The sequence below is a fragment of the Lonchura striata genome, chromosome 5 (genome assembly GCF_050655825.1).
Source record: "Lonchura striata isolate lonStrDom1 chromosome 5, ASM5065582v1, whole genome shotgun sequence".
NCBI lineage: Eukaryota > Metazoa > Chordata > Aves > Passeriformes > Estrildidae > Lonchura > Lonchura striata.
In genome coordinates, this window is record NC_140707.1 from 15,506,044 (window position 1) to 15,519,579 (window position 13,536).

Consider the following 13,536-nt stretch of genomic DNA (forward strand, 5'->3'; position numbering starts at 1 on the left):
AAGGATGTGCCCAGGGGCCCCTGGGCTGGGACCTGAAAGGAAAAAATCCTTATATCGAAGGATGGACCCCAGACAAAAGTTGTCCCCACCTCAAACTTGTGCTGCCCTGATAGACCCAAGGGAGCCCTACAAACTGACATCAGGAACCTGGACCTGTGAGTTTTCTTTCCCAGGGAAAAGGGACAAAGGATGTGCCCATGGGTCCCTGGCCCAGGACCTGACTGCAAAAAATCCTTATATCGAAGGATGGACCCCAGACCAAAGTTCTCCCCAAATCAAACTTGTGCTGCCCTGATAGATCCAAGACAGCCCTAAAAACTGACATCAGGAACCTGGACCTGTGAGTTTTCTTTCCCAGAAAAAAGGGACAAAGCATGTGCCCACGGGCCCCTGGCCCAGGACCTGACTGCAAAAAATCCTTATATCGAAGGATGGACCCCAGACCAAAGTTGTCCCCACCTCAAACTTGTGCTGCCCTGGTAGACCCAAGGGAGCCCTAGAAACTGACATCAGGAACCTGGACCTGTGAGTTTTCTTTCTCAGGGAAAAGGGACAAAGCATGTGCCCAGGGGCCCCTGGCCCTGGGCTGTGGCCTGACTGCAAAAAATCCTTATATCGAAGGATGGACCCCAGACCAAAGTTGTCCCCACCTCAAACTTGTGCTGCCCTGATAGACCCAAGGGAGCCCTACAAACTGACATCAGGAACCTGGACCTGTGAGGTTTTCTTTCCCAGGGAAAAGGGACAAAGCATGTGCCCAGGGCCCCTGGCCCTGGGCTGTGGCCTGACTGCAAAAAATCCTTATATCGAAGGATGGACCCCAGACCAAAGTTGTCCCCACCTCAAACTTGTCCTGCCCTGATAGATCCAAGACAGCCCTAAAAACTGACATCAGGAACCTGGACCTGTGAGTTTTCTTTCCCAGGGAAAAGGGACAAAGCATGTGCCCAGGGGCCCCAGGCCCAGGACCTGACTGCAAAAAATCCTTATATCGAAGGATGGACCCCAGACCAAAGTTGTCCCCACCTCAAACTTGTGCTGCCCTGATAGACCCAAGGGAGCCCTACAAACTGACATCAGGAACCTGGACCTGTGAGTTTTCTTTCCCAGGGAAAATGGCCAAAGCATGTGCCCAGGGGCCCCTGGGCTGGGACCTGAAAGGAAAAAATCCTTATATCGAAGGATGGACCCCAGACAAAAGTTGTCCCCACCTCAAACTTGTGCTGCCCTGATAGACCCAAGGGAGCCCTACAAACTGACATCAGGAACCTGGACCTGTGAGTTTTCTTTCCCAGGGAAAAGGGACAAAGGATGTGCCCATGGGTCCCTGGCCCAGGACCTGACTGCAAAAAATCCTTATATCGAAGGATGGACCCCAGACCAAAGTTCTCCCCACCTCAAACTTGTGCTGCCCTGATAGATCCAAGACAGCCCTAAAAACTGACATCAGGAACCTGGACCTGTGAGTTTTCTTTCCCAGAAAAAAGGGACAAAGCATGTGCCCACGGGCCCCTGGCCCAGGACCTGACTGCAAAAAATCCTTATATCGAAGGATGGACCCCAGACCAAAGTTGTCCCCACCTCAAACTTGTGCTGCCCTGGTAGAACCAAGGGAGCCCTAGAAACTGACATCAGGAACCTGGACCTGTGAGTTTTCTTTCCCAGGGAAAAGGGACAAAGCATGTGCCCAGGGGCCCCTGGCCCTGGGCTGTGGCCTGACTGCAAAAAATCCTTATATCGAAGGATGGACCCCAGACCAAAGTTGTCCCCACCTCAAACTTGTGCTGCCCCGATAGACCCAAGGGAGCCCTACAAACTGACATCAGGAACCTGGACCTGTGAGTTTTCTTTCCCAGGGAAAAGGGACAAAGCATGTGCCCAGGGGCCCCTGGCCCTGGGCTGTGGCCTGACTGCAAAAAATCCTTATATCGAAGGATGGACCCCAGACCAAAGTTGTCCCCACCTCAAACTTGTCCTGCCCTGATAGATCCAAGGGAGCCCTACAAACTGACATCAGGAACCTGGACCTGTGAGTTTTCTTTCCCAGGGAAAAGGGACAAAGGATGTGCCCAGGGGCCCCAGGCCCAGGACCTGACTGCAAAAAATCCTTATATCGAAGGATGGACCCCAGAGCAAAGTTGTCCCCACCTCAAACTTGTGCTGCCCTGATAGACCCAAGGGAGCCCTACAAACTGACATCAGGAACCTGGACCTGTGAGTTTTCTTTCCCAGGGAAAAGGGACAAAGCATGTGCCCAGGGGCCCCTGGGCTGTGGCCTGACTGCAAAAAATCCTTATATCGAAGGATGGACCCTAGACCAAAGTTGTCCCCACCTCAAACTTGTGCTGCCCTGATAGACCCAAGGGAGCCCTACAAACTGACATCAGGAACCTGGACCTGTGAGTTTTCTTTCCCAGGGAAAAGGGACAAAGGATGTGCCCAGGGGCCCCTGGGTATGCACCTGAATGTAAAAAATCCTTATATCGAAGGATGGACCCCAGACCAAAGTTGTCCCCACCTCAATCTTGTGCTGCCCTGATAGACCCAAGGGAGCCCTACAAACTGACATCAGGAACCTGGACTGGTGAGTTTTTTTTCCCAGGGAAAAGGGACAAAAGATGTGCCCAGGGTCCCCTGGCGCGGCACCTGACTGCAAAAAATCCTTATATCGAAGGATGGACCCCAGACCAAAGTTGTCCCCACATCAAACTTGTGCTGCCCTGATAGACCCAAGGGAGCCCTACAAACTGACATCAGGAACCTGGACCTGTGAGTTTTCTTTCCCAGGGAAAAGGGACAAAGCATGTGCCCAGGGGCCCCTGGCCCTGGGCTGGAAACTGACTGCATACAATCCTTATATCGAAAGATTGATCTTAGACCGAAGTTGTCCCCACCTCAAACTTGTGCTGCCCTGATAGACCCAAGGGAGACCTACAAACTGACATCAGGAACCTGGACCTGTGAATTTTATTTCCCAGGGAAAAGGGACAAAGGATATGCCCAGGGGCCCCTGGCCCGAGACCTGACTGCAAAAAATCCTTATATCGAAGGATGGACCCCAGACCAAAGTTGTCCCCACCTCAATCTTGTGCTGCCCTGATAGACCCAAGGGAGCCCTACAAACTGACATCAGGAACCTGGACCTGTGAGTTTTCTTTCCCAGCGAAAAGGGATAAAGGATGTGCCCAGGGGCCCCTGGGCTGGGACCTGAAAGGAAAAAATCCTTATATCGAAGGATGGACCCCAGACAAAAGTTGTCCCCACCTCAAACTTGTGCTGCCCTGATAGACCCAGGGGAGCCCTACAAACTGACATCAGGAACCTGGACCTGTGAGTTTTCTTTCCCAGGGAAAAGGGACAAAGGATGTGCCCATGGGTCCCTGGCCCAGGACCTGAAAGGAAAAAATCCTTATATCGAAGGATGGACCCCAGACCAAAGTTCTCCCCACCTCAAACTTGTGCTGCCCTGATAGATCCAAGACAGCCCTAAAAACTGACATCAGGAACCTGGACCTGTGAGTTTTCTTTCCCAGAAAAAAGGGACAAAGCATGTGCCCACGGGCCCCTGGCCCAGGACCTGACTGCAAAAAATCCTTATATCGAAGGATGGACCCCAGACCAAAGTTGTCCCCACCTCAAACTTGTGCTGCCCTGGTAGACCCAAGACAGCCCTAGAAACTGACATCAGGAACCTGGACCTGTGAGTTTTCTTTCCCAGGGAAAAGGGACAAAGCATGTGCCCAGGGGCCCCTGGCCCTGGGCTGTGGCCTGACTGCAAAAAATCCTTATATCGAAGGATGGACCCCAGACCAAAGTTGTCCCCACCTCAAACTTGTGCTGCCCTGGTAGACCCAAGGGAGCCCTAGAAACTGACATCAGGAACCTGGACCTGTGAGTTTTCTTTCCCAGGGAAAAGGGACAAAGCATGTGCCCAGGGGCCCCTGGCCCTGGGCTGTGGCCTGACTGCAAAAAATCCTTATATCGAAGGATGGACCCCAGACCAAAGTTGTCCCCACCTCAAACTTGTGCTGCCCTGATAGACCCAAGGGAGCCCTACAAACTGACATCAGGAACCTGGACCTGTGAGTTTTCTTTCCCAGGGAAAAGGGACAAAGCATGTGCCCAGGGCCCCTGGCCCTGGGCTGTGGCCTGACTGCAAAAAATCCTTATATCGAAGGATGGACCCCAGACCAAAGTTGTCCCCACCTCAAACTTGTCCTGCCCTGATAGATCCAAGGGAGCCCTACAAACTGACATCAGGAACCTGGACCTGTGAGTTTTCTTTCCCAGGGAAAAGGGACAAAGCATGTGCCCAGGGGCCCCAGGCCCAGGACCTGACGGCAAAAAATCCTTATATCGAAGGATGGACCCCAGACCAAAGTTGTCCCCACCTCAAACTTGTGCTGCCCTGATAGACCCAAGGGAGCCCTACAAACTGACATCAGGAACCTGGACCTGTGAGTTTTCTTTCCCAGCGAAAAGGGACAAAGGATGTGCCCAGGGGCCCCTGGGCTGGGACGTGAAAGGAAAAAATCCTTATATCGAAGGATGGACCCCAGACCAAAGTTGTCCCCACCTCAAACTTGTGCTGCCCTGATAGACCCAAGGGAGCCCTACAAACTGACATCAGGAACCTGGACCTGTGAGTTTTCTTTCCCAGGGAAAAGGGACAAAGGATGTGCCCATGGGTCCCTGGCCCAGGACCTGACTGCAAAAAATCCTTATATCGAAGGATGGACCCCAGACCAAAGTTCTCCCCACCTTAAACTTGTGCTGCCCTGATAGATCCAAGACAGCCCTAAAAACTGACATCAGGAACCTGGACCTGTGAGTTTTCTTTCCCAGAAAAAAGGGACAAAGCATGTGCCCAGGGGCCCCAGGCCCAGGACCTGACTGCAAAAAATCCTTATATCGAAGGATGGACCCCAGAGCAAAGTTGTCCCCACCTCAAACTTGTGCTGCCCTGATAGACCCAAGGGAGCCCTACAAACTGACATCAGGAACCTGGACCTGTGAGTTTTCTTTCCCAGGGAAAATGGCCAAAGCATGTGCCCAGGGACCCCTGGGCTGTGGCCTGACTGCAAAAAATCCTTATATCGAAGGATGGACTCTAGACCAAAGTTGTCCCCACCTCAAACTTGTGCTGCCCTGATAGACCCAAGACAGCCCTACAAACTGACATCAGGAACCTGGACCTGTGAGTTTTCTTTCCCAGGGAAAAGGGACAAAGGATGTGCCCAGGGGCCCCTGGGTATGCACCTGAATGGAAAAAATCCTTATATCGAAGGATGGACCCCAGACCGAGGTTGTCCCCACCTCAATCTTGTGCTGCCCTGATAGACCCAAGGGAGCCCTACAAACTGACATCAGGAACCTGGACTGGTGAGTTTTTTTTCCCAGGGAAAAGGGACAAAAGATGTGCCCAGGGTCCCCTGGCGCAGGACCTGACTGCAAAAAATCCTTATATCGAAGGATGGACCCCAGACCAAAGTTGTCCCCACATCAAACTTGTGCTGCCCTGATAGACCCAAGGGAGCCCTACAAACTGACATCAGGAACCTGGACCTGTGAGTTTTCTTTCCCAGGGAAAAGGGACAAAGCATGTGCCCAGGGGCCCCTGGCCCTGGGCTGGAAACTGACTGCATACAATCCTTATATCGAAAGATTGATCTTAGACCGAAGTTGTCCCCACCTCAAACTTGTGCTGCCCTGATAGATCCAAGACAGCCCTAAAAACTGACATCAGGAACCTGGACCTGTGAGTTTTCTTTCCCAGAAAAAAGGGACAAAGCATGTGCCCACGGGCCCCTGGCCCAGGACCTGACTGCAAAAAATCCTTATATCGAAGGATGGACCCCAGACCAAAGTTGTCCCCACCTCAAACTTGTGCTGCCCTGGTAGACCCAAGACAGCCCTAGAAACTGACATCAGGAACCTGGACCTGTGAGTTTTCTTTCCCAGGGAAAAGGGACAAAGCGTGTGCCCAGGGGCCCCTGGCCCGCGACCTGTCTTCGAAAAATCCTTATATCGAAGGATGGACCCCAGACCAAAGTTGTCCCCCCCTCAAACTTGTGCTGCTCTGATAGACTCAAGAGAGCCCTAAAAACTGACATCAGGAACCTGGACATGTGAGTTTTCTTTCCCAGGGAAAAGGGACAAAGCATGTGCCCAGGGGCCCCTGGCCCTGGGCTGGGCACTGACTGCATACAATCCTTATATCGAAAGATTGATCGTAGACCGAAGTTGTCCCCACCTCACAACTTGTGCTGCCCTGATAGACCCAAGGGAGCCCTACAAACTGACATCAGGAACCTTGACCTGTCAATTTCCTTTCCCAGGGAAAATGGACAAAGGATGTGCCCAGGGGCCCCTGGCCCGAGACCTGACTGCAAAAAATCCTTATATCGAAGGATGGACCCCAGACCAAAGTTGTCCCCACCTCAAACTTGTGCTGCCCTGATAGACCCAAGGGAGCCCTACAAACTGACATCAGGAACCTGGACTGGTGAGTTTTCTTTCCCAGCGAAAAGGGACAAAGGATGTGCCCAGGGGCTCCACGGCTGGGACCTCACTGGAAAAAATCCTTATATCGAAGGATGGACCCCAGACCAAAGTTGTCCCCACCTCAAACTTGTGCTGCCCTGATTGACCCAAGGGAGCCCTACAAACTGACATCAGGAACCTGGACCTGTGAGTTTTCTTTCCCAGGGAAAAGGGACAAAGCATGTGCCCAGGGGCCCCTGGCCCTGGGCTGTGGCCTGACTGCAAAAAATCCTTATATCGAAGGATGGACCCCAGAGCAAAGTTGTCCCCACCTCAAACTTGTGCTGCCCTGATAGACCCAAGGGAGCCCTACAAACTGACATCAGGAACTTGGACCTGTGAGTTTTCTTTCCCAGGGAAAAGGGACAAAGCATGTGCCCAGGGGCCCCTGGCCCTGGGCTGTGGCCTGACTGCAAAAAATCCTTATATCAAAGGATGGACCCCAGACAAAAGTTGTCCCCACCTCAAACTTGTCCTGCCCTGATAGATCCAAGGGAGCCCTACAAACTGACATCAGGAACCTGGACCTGTGAGTTTTCTTTCCCAGGGAAAAGGGACAAAGGATGTGCACAGGGGCCCCAGGCCCAGGACCTGACTGCAAAAAATCCTTATATCGAAGGATGGACCCCAGACCAAAGTTGTCCCCACCTCAAACTTGTGCTGCCCTGATAGACCCAAGGGAGCCCTACAAACTGACATCAGGAACCTGGACCTGTGAGTTTTCTTTCCCAGGGAAAAGGGACAAAGGATGTGCCCAGGGGCCCCTGGGCTGGGACCTGACTGCAAAAAATCCTTATATCAAAGGATGGACCCCAAACCAAAGTTGTCCCCACCTCAAACTTGTGCTGCCCTGATAGACCCAAGGGAGCCCTACAAACTGACATCAGGAACCTGGACCTGTGAGTTTTCTTTCCCAGGGAAAAAAACCAAAGGATGTGCCCAGGGGCCCCTGGCGCGGAACCTGACTGCAAAAAATCCTTATATCGAAGGATGGACCCCAAACCAAAGTTGTCCCCACCTCAAACTTGTGCTGCCCTGATAGACCCAAGGGAGCCCTACAAACTGACATCAGGAACCTGGACCTGTGACTTTTCTTTCCCAGGGAAAAGGGACAAAGGATGTGCCCAGGGGCTCCAGGGCTGGGACCTGACTGCAAAACATCCTTATATCGAAGGATGGACCCCAGACCAAAGTTGTCCCCACCTCAAACTTGTGCTGCCCTGATAGACACAAGGGAGCCCTACAAACTGACATCAGGAACCTGGACTGGTGAGTTTTCTTTCCCAGGGAAAAGGGACAAAGGTTGTGCCCAGGGGCCCCTGGCCCAGAACCTGACGGCAAAAAATCCTTATATCGAAGGATGGACCCCAGACCAAAGTTGTCCCCACCTCAAACTTGTGCTGCCCTGATAGACCCAAGGGAGCCCTACAAACTGACATCAGGAACCTGGACTGGTGAGTTTTCTTTCCCAGCGAAAAGGGACAAAGGATGTGCCCAGGGGCTCCACGGCTGGGACCTCACTGGAAAAAATCCTTATATCGAAGGATGGACCCCAGACCAAAGTTGTCCCCACCTCAAACTTGTGCTGCCCTGATTGACCCAAGGGAGCCCTACAAACTGACATCAGGAACCTGGACCTGTGAGTTTTCTTTCCCAGGGAAAAGGGACAAAGCATGTGCCCAGGGGCCCCTGGCCCTGGGCTGTGGCCTGACTGCAAAAAATCCTTATATCGAAGGATGGACCCCAGAGCAAAGTTGTCCCCACCTCAAACTTGTGCTGCCCTGATAGACCCAAGGGAGCCCTACAAACTGACATCAGGAATCTGGACTGGTGAGTTTTCTTTCCCAGGGAAAAAGGACAAAGGATGTGCCCAGGGGCCCCTGGCCCAGGACCTGAATGCAAAAAATCCTTATATCGAAGGATGGACCCCAGACCGAGGTTGTCCCCACCTCAAACTTTTGCTGCCCTGATAGCCCCTAGGGAGCCCTACAAACTGACATCAGGATCCTGGGCTTCTGAATTTGCTTTCACCATTTAGATATCCCTCATTCTTTCCCAGGGCCCTGCAATTCCCCTGGTTTGTCAGGTCCCATGTTTCCTTTTGCCTTCTCAATGTCAAAACTGCGCAGGATTTGTCTCATCTTGCATCTCCCACCCCCAAGTACTCAGGGATTTTTTTTCATGCTGAATATGTGTTGCAATCTGAGAGTACAAAACTTGGGGCTTGTTTTTTTTCTGTGCTGGATTTGTCCTCGAGAAATCTGCAACCCTATAACCCTAACCACAACCACTTTGCTTTGCTCAGAAATCACAACCTTCAGAACAGCATCATGGCACCTCACCCACTGGCACCTTCCCAAAGCATTCCACTAATACTCCACATTTTCAGTGGGCATCCTGTCTCACCCTCATCCTGACCCTAAAAATGTACCAAGTAATTCTAAAATAGCCATTAGGAATGTATAACAATTCTCTAAAAGTCACCAGAGACTGCCTTCAAAAAGCCCCTAAATATTCCTAATAGCCCTGCAAAAAAAAAAAAAAAAACACTCAAGGAAGCCTGCTCAGCCTCCAAGCCCCTTCCTCTTGCTCTCTAGCCCACAGATGTCATCCCTACCTTTTTGCAGTGGGTCCTGTTGTCCTCTGAGGGTTCTGGCATTGTCCTGGTGCGAGGGTCATTGCCCTGCCCCAGCGGGAGGCTTCCGGAGTGGTCTCGCTGTCAGGCTTGCTGTGCTGTGCTGCTGTTGTCGGGGGTGAAAAGGGAAAAGGCTGCTTAGGGTGAGGTTAGCATTGGGGTGAGGGGTGCTGCACCTGTACCCTAACTTGCCTCCGAAGCTGTACCCTGTAGCCCTGATCCCCACTGGACTGTCCAGCCCTCAGACCCTCTCCCTTCACCCCTGACCCCTCCCTCTGCCCCCCAGCCCTCAGGCTCTGGCTGTCACCCTCGAGCCCCCCTTTGCCCCTCAAGCCCCCTCTCAGCTGCCCCTCAGCTCCTGTGTGCCACCCTTAATCCCTCTCCTCTGCCCCTCAGCCCCCAGCTTCTCTGTCACCCTCCAGCTGCCCCTGCCCCCCTCAGCATCTCTCTGTGCCACCCACTGTCCCCTCCCCTGTTCCTCCCTCACCTCCCAGCCTCTGTCACCCTGAAGCCCCCACAGTGCCCCTCAAGCTGCCCCTCAGCCTCTATGCCATGAAAAGACCCGAAAAAAACATTAAAATGCCCTAAAAAACCCCTCGTCTTCAAAATGACCTAAAACCCCCACAAAAAACATACAAATAGCCTCAGAATGCCCTTAAAATACAATAAAAATACCCTACTTTAAAGCACCCCTAAAACACCCCTAAAAACCGCCGAAGAACTTTTAAAAAAATCCCTAAATATTCCTAAAAGATCTCTAAAAATAGCCCCAAAATCCTTAAAACACATTGATAAGACCCTAAAATAATACCGCAGCGAGGAAGGCTGGAAAATGCGAAGCCGCGCTCCCGGCCCCGGGCGCAGCGCGGCTCCGGCAGGAAAGCGGCTCCTCCGGCAGGCAGAGGCGGCGCCGCGCCGGGAGACCCCCGCCCGCTGTCCCCGGCCCGGCGGGGCCGGCACCGCGCCCGGGGGGCCCCGGCGGCGCCCGAGCCCCGCGCCCGGAGCGGCGGCACCGGCCGGCACCGGCCCCGCCCGCGCCACCTCCCCCGCCCGCCGGCCCGGCCAAAGCTCCGCTCGGCTCCGCACGGCTCGCACCGGCGCGGCTCCGGCGGGGCCGCGGCAGCCCAGCCGCGCCCAGCTCCCCTTCTGCCCCGGCCAGCCCCGGCACTGCCGGCAGGGCTCCGCGCCGGACCCTTCGCTGCCGGGCCGGGGGCAGAAGAAGCGCCCCGAATGCAGCGGCACAGCCCGATCCCCGCCCTGCCAGCGCTGCCACGGCTGCAGCTCCCTTCCTCTGAAGCCCCGACACTGACGCCACGCTCCGGCGCTCACCTCACCCCAACGAGGGCACAGAAACGTGGGCTCCCCTTCAACTGCGTCCCCTAGAAGAGCAGAAAAGAAGCGGCTTGCCTCAAATGATGGCAAAAAGGAGCTTTTTACCTCAGTCCAAACCTCTTAAAAGGCGGGACCACAGGACTGCCCCCTCCAATTCAACCTCAGGATGACAAAATTTCAAAGGGAAAGGGGAAAAGTCCCCGCTACGCTTTGAGCAATGCTCCACGTATCCAAGTGTGTATCCAGGTGATTCCCCGGACCCTGTCCGAGGCGCTCACCATCCTTCCAGGAGACAGCCCCGGGAGCCCCCCCATAAACTCCTCTTCTCCAGCAGCTCCGTGCAAAAGCCAGCAAAGGTAAACCCTCGCCTTTAAATAACCTCCCCCGGCAGGACCCCGCCCCTCCTCATCATCCTAACAGCTCACACCTGTGGCTGCTCTGAGCCCTCATCATCTTAACAACTCACACCTGGGGCTGTCTGAGCCCTCATCATCCTAATAGCTCACACCTGGGGCTGCTCTGAGCCCTCATCATGCTAACAGCTCACACCTGGGGCTGCTCTGAGCCCTCCTCATCCTCACAGCTCACACCTGCTGCTGTTGCCACTCTCCAACAGTGTATCTCCCTCTCCAGCACACAGCCCACTTCTCACAGACACAGATCCAACAGAAATCTGCTACAGGTGTTGGCTTTTCTTAATCCACCTGGTTACACGATTAAAACACATACATGCACTGATGGTCATTGAGAGAAAGCTTTCCCCTGGACAAAACAGTCCTTTTGCTCGCACGCTTTGATATACCTTCGGAAAAAGCAGAATCTGCACCAACTCCTAAGACCCCTGCCGAGGAACCCAGCCCTGCTTGGGACACCCAAAGCAGCAGACCTCGAAAAAGGAGGGGAAAAGTCAAGCTTGGAGTGGAAAAAGAGGACAGAAGTACAGCAGCCTTTAAAAATGCCTGCACGGAGCAATAGTGGGAACCAGTCACATTTCTTCTTTCCTTGCTTTCTGTGATGACATAAAAAGGAAGTAAGAACACGTTAAACAAAAGGCAGAGCTAGGATTTTACAGGTCTTTATTTTGGCAGGCTGCATGACAAATGCCTCTTCCGGGACTGCAAGCCTTTTGGGGAATGGCAGAGAACAGAGGCAAAAGGTGCCGGGGAGCCCTTTCTGTTCCCTTCAGCCCCTGCAGCTGCTCCGCTGGTTTCAGGGCACTTGCTTGGTTCGTCCCTAGAGAAAAAGGCTAGGGCATGATTTTCAAAACTACTGCCCGTCCCCAGTCAGAGTTTCCTGCATTCCTGGGTACAAATGAGTGGATGGAGAGAGTGGATGGATGCTGTCCAGCAGTGTCCCCAGGGGCATCTGGAGTGTTCACACTGCTGAGCTGAGAAAAACTCACCAAACCCAGCCCAGGGGCCTGTGATCCCCCACCCACCCGGGGGAACTCTGGGCGCTGTAAACAGAGGCCACAGCACACACCAGGCTCTGCTGTGCCTGCTGAGGAGTCTCTGTATGAGCCCTGAGCCCTGGCATCGCCTCCCAAACACCACAGAGACCTCTTGTGTCATCAGAGAAAAGCCCTGGAGCAAACGTGTGTCCCCAGCATGATCAACAAGAGATGCAGAATTACCTCCTCAATAAAAACGCTGTTTCTGATGGAAATGTTACCTCTGTCGACTGCGAGGATTTTATAGGAATACTGGCTCAAGAATTCAGTGACTTCAGGGATTCCATACCACAGGTTCCTGGGACTGCTTGGGCATCCAGAGCCTATAGTATCGGTTAAACTGGTAGAGCTGAGGATACTTAGCAGCTTTGTCACAGAGCTGGAACATCAAGCAGGGAGCAAGGGGTTCTCTCAGAGAGTGCAGGAGGCCAGTGAAAACAGCACCAAGGTCCTCCACGACATCTGCTCCTAGAAAAGCCAAATAAATTAAACTATTGACATGAGCACGGACACTGGGGCAACCTTCCTTACTTTGGGCCTGGCCAGCAGCCTGCAGAGCCTCACACAGAAAAGAACTGAACGAGATCAAAAAGTGTTCCAAGTGACCTAGACACGTGCTCCTGGCCGCTGAGGTACCTAAAAAACCCATCAGACATCATCAGCTCTTGCTGAAGCAAATAATCCACCTTCACCGTGTTCTGCCAAAAACACACCCGGCCCTTAACAGGGAGAGACCCTGCCAGGCACCGCTTCAGAGAAGAACCGAGCTGTACTGGGGGGACACACCCAGCCAACGTGTACGAGTTAAACAGAATTTTCTCTCAGAACTGGGACTTTCAGAACCCGCCAGGTGCTACTCGACAGCAACAGACACACAGAGGGCTTCGTGAGGTGCTCTGGGGTTGGCCAGTCCTGCCCCAAGCCCTGCTGACGCCCCGGTGGTTTTAACGCTGTCCTCAAGGAGACACCTTGCGTGAACCACAAACTTGTGCTGCCCTGATAGACCCAAGTGAGCCCTACAAACAGACATCAGGAACCTGGACTGGTGAGTTTTCTTTCCCAGGGAAAATGGCCAAAGGATGTGCCCAGGGGCCCCTGGCCCTCGGCTGGAAACTGACTGCAAAAAATCCTTATATCGAAGGATGGACCCCAGACCAAAGTTGTCCCCACCTCAAACTTGTGATGCCCTAATACACCCAAGGGAGCCCTACAAACTGACAGCAGGAACCTGGACTGGTGAGTATTCTTTCCCAGGAAACAGGGACAAAGGATGTGCCCAGGGGCCCCCAGGCTGGGCTGGGACCTGAATGCAAAAAATCCTTATATCAAAGGATGGACCCCAGACCAAAGTTGTCCCCACCTCAAACTTGTCCTGCCCTGATAGATCCAAGAGAGCCCTACAAACTGACATCAGGAACCTGGACCTGTGAGTTTTCTTTCCCAGGGAAAAGGGACAAAGGATGTGCCATGGGGCCCCTGGCCCGGGACCTGACTGCAAAAAATCCTTATATCGAAGGATGGACCACAGACCGAAGTTGTCCCCTCCTAAAACTTGTGATGCCCTAATACACCCAAG

The 13,536-nt window shown here is 53.4% G+C and overlaps 1 protein-coding gene across 6 annotated transcripts in view; it reads left to right on the forward strand.

Annotated features, from left to right (window-relative positions):
* LOC144248619 (uncharacterized) overlaps window positions 1-13,536 on the forward strand; it is a 470,148-nt gene that overhangs the window by 423,789 nt on the left and 32,823 nt on the right. The gene's annotated exons all lie outside the window — the stretch shown is intronic.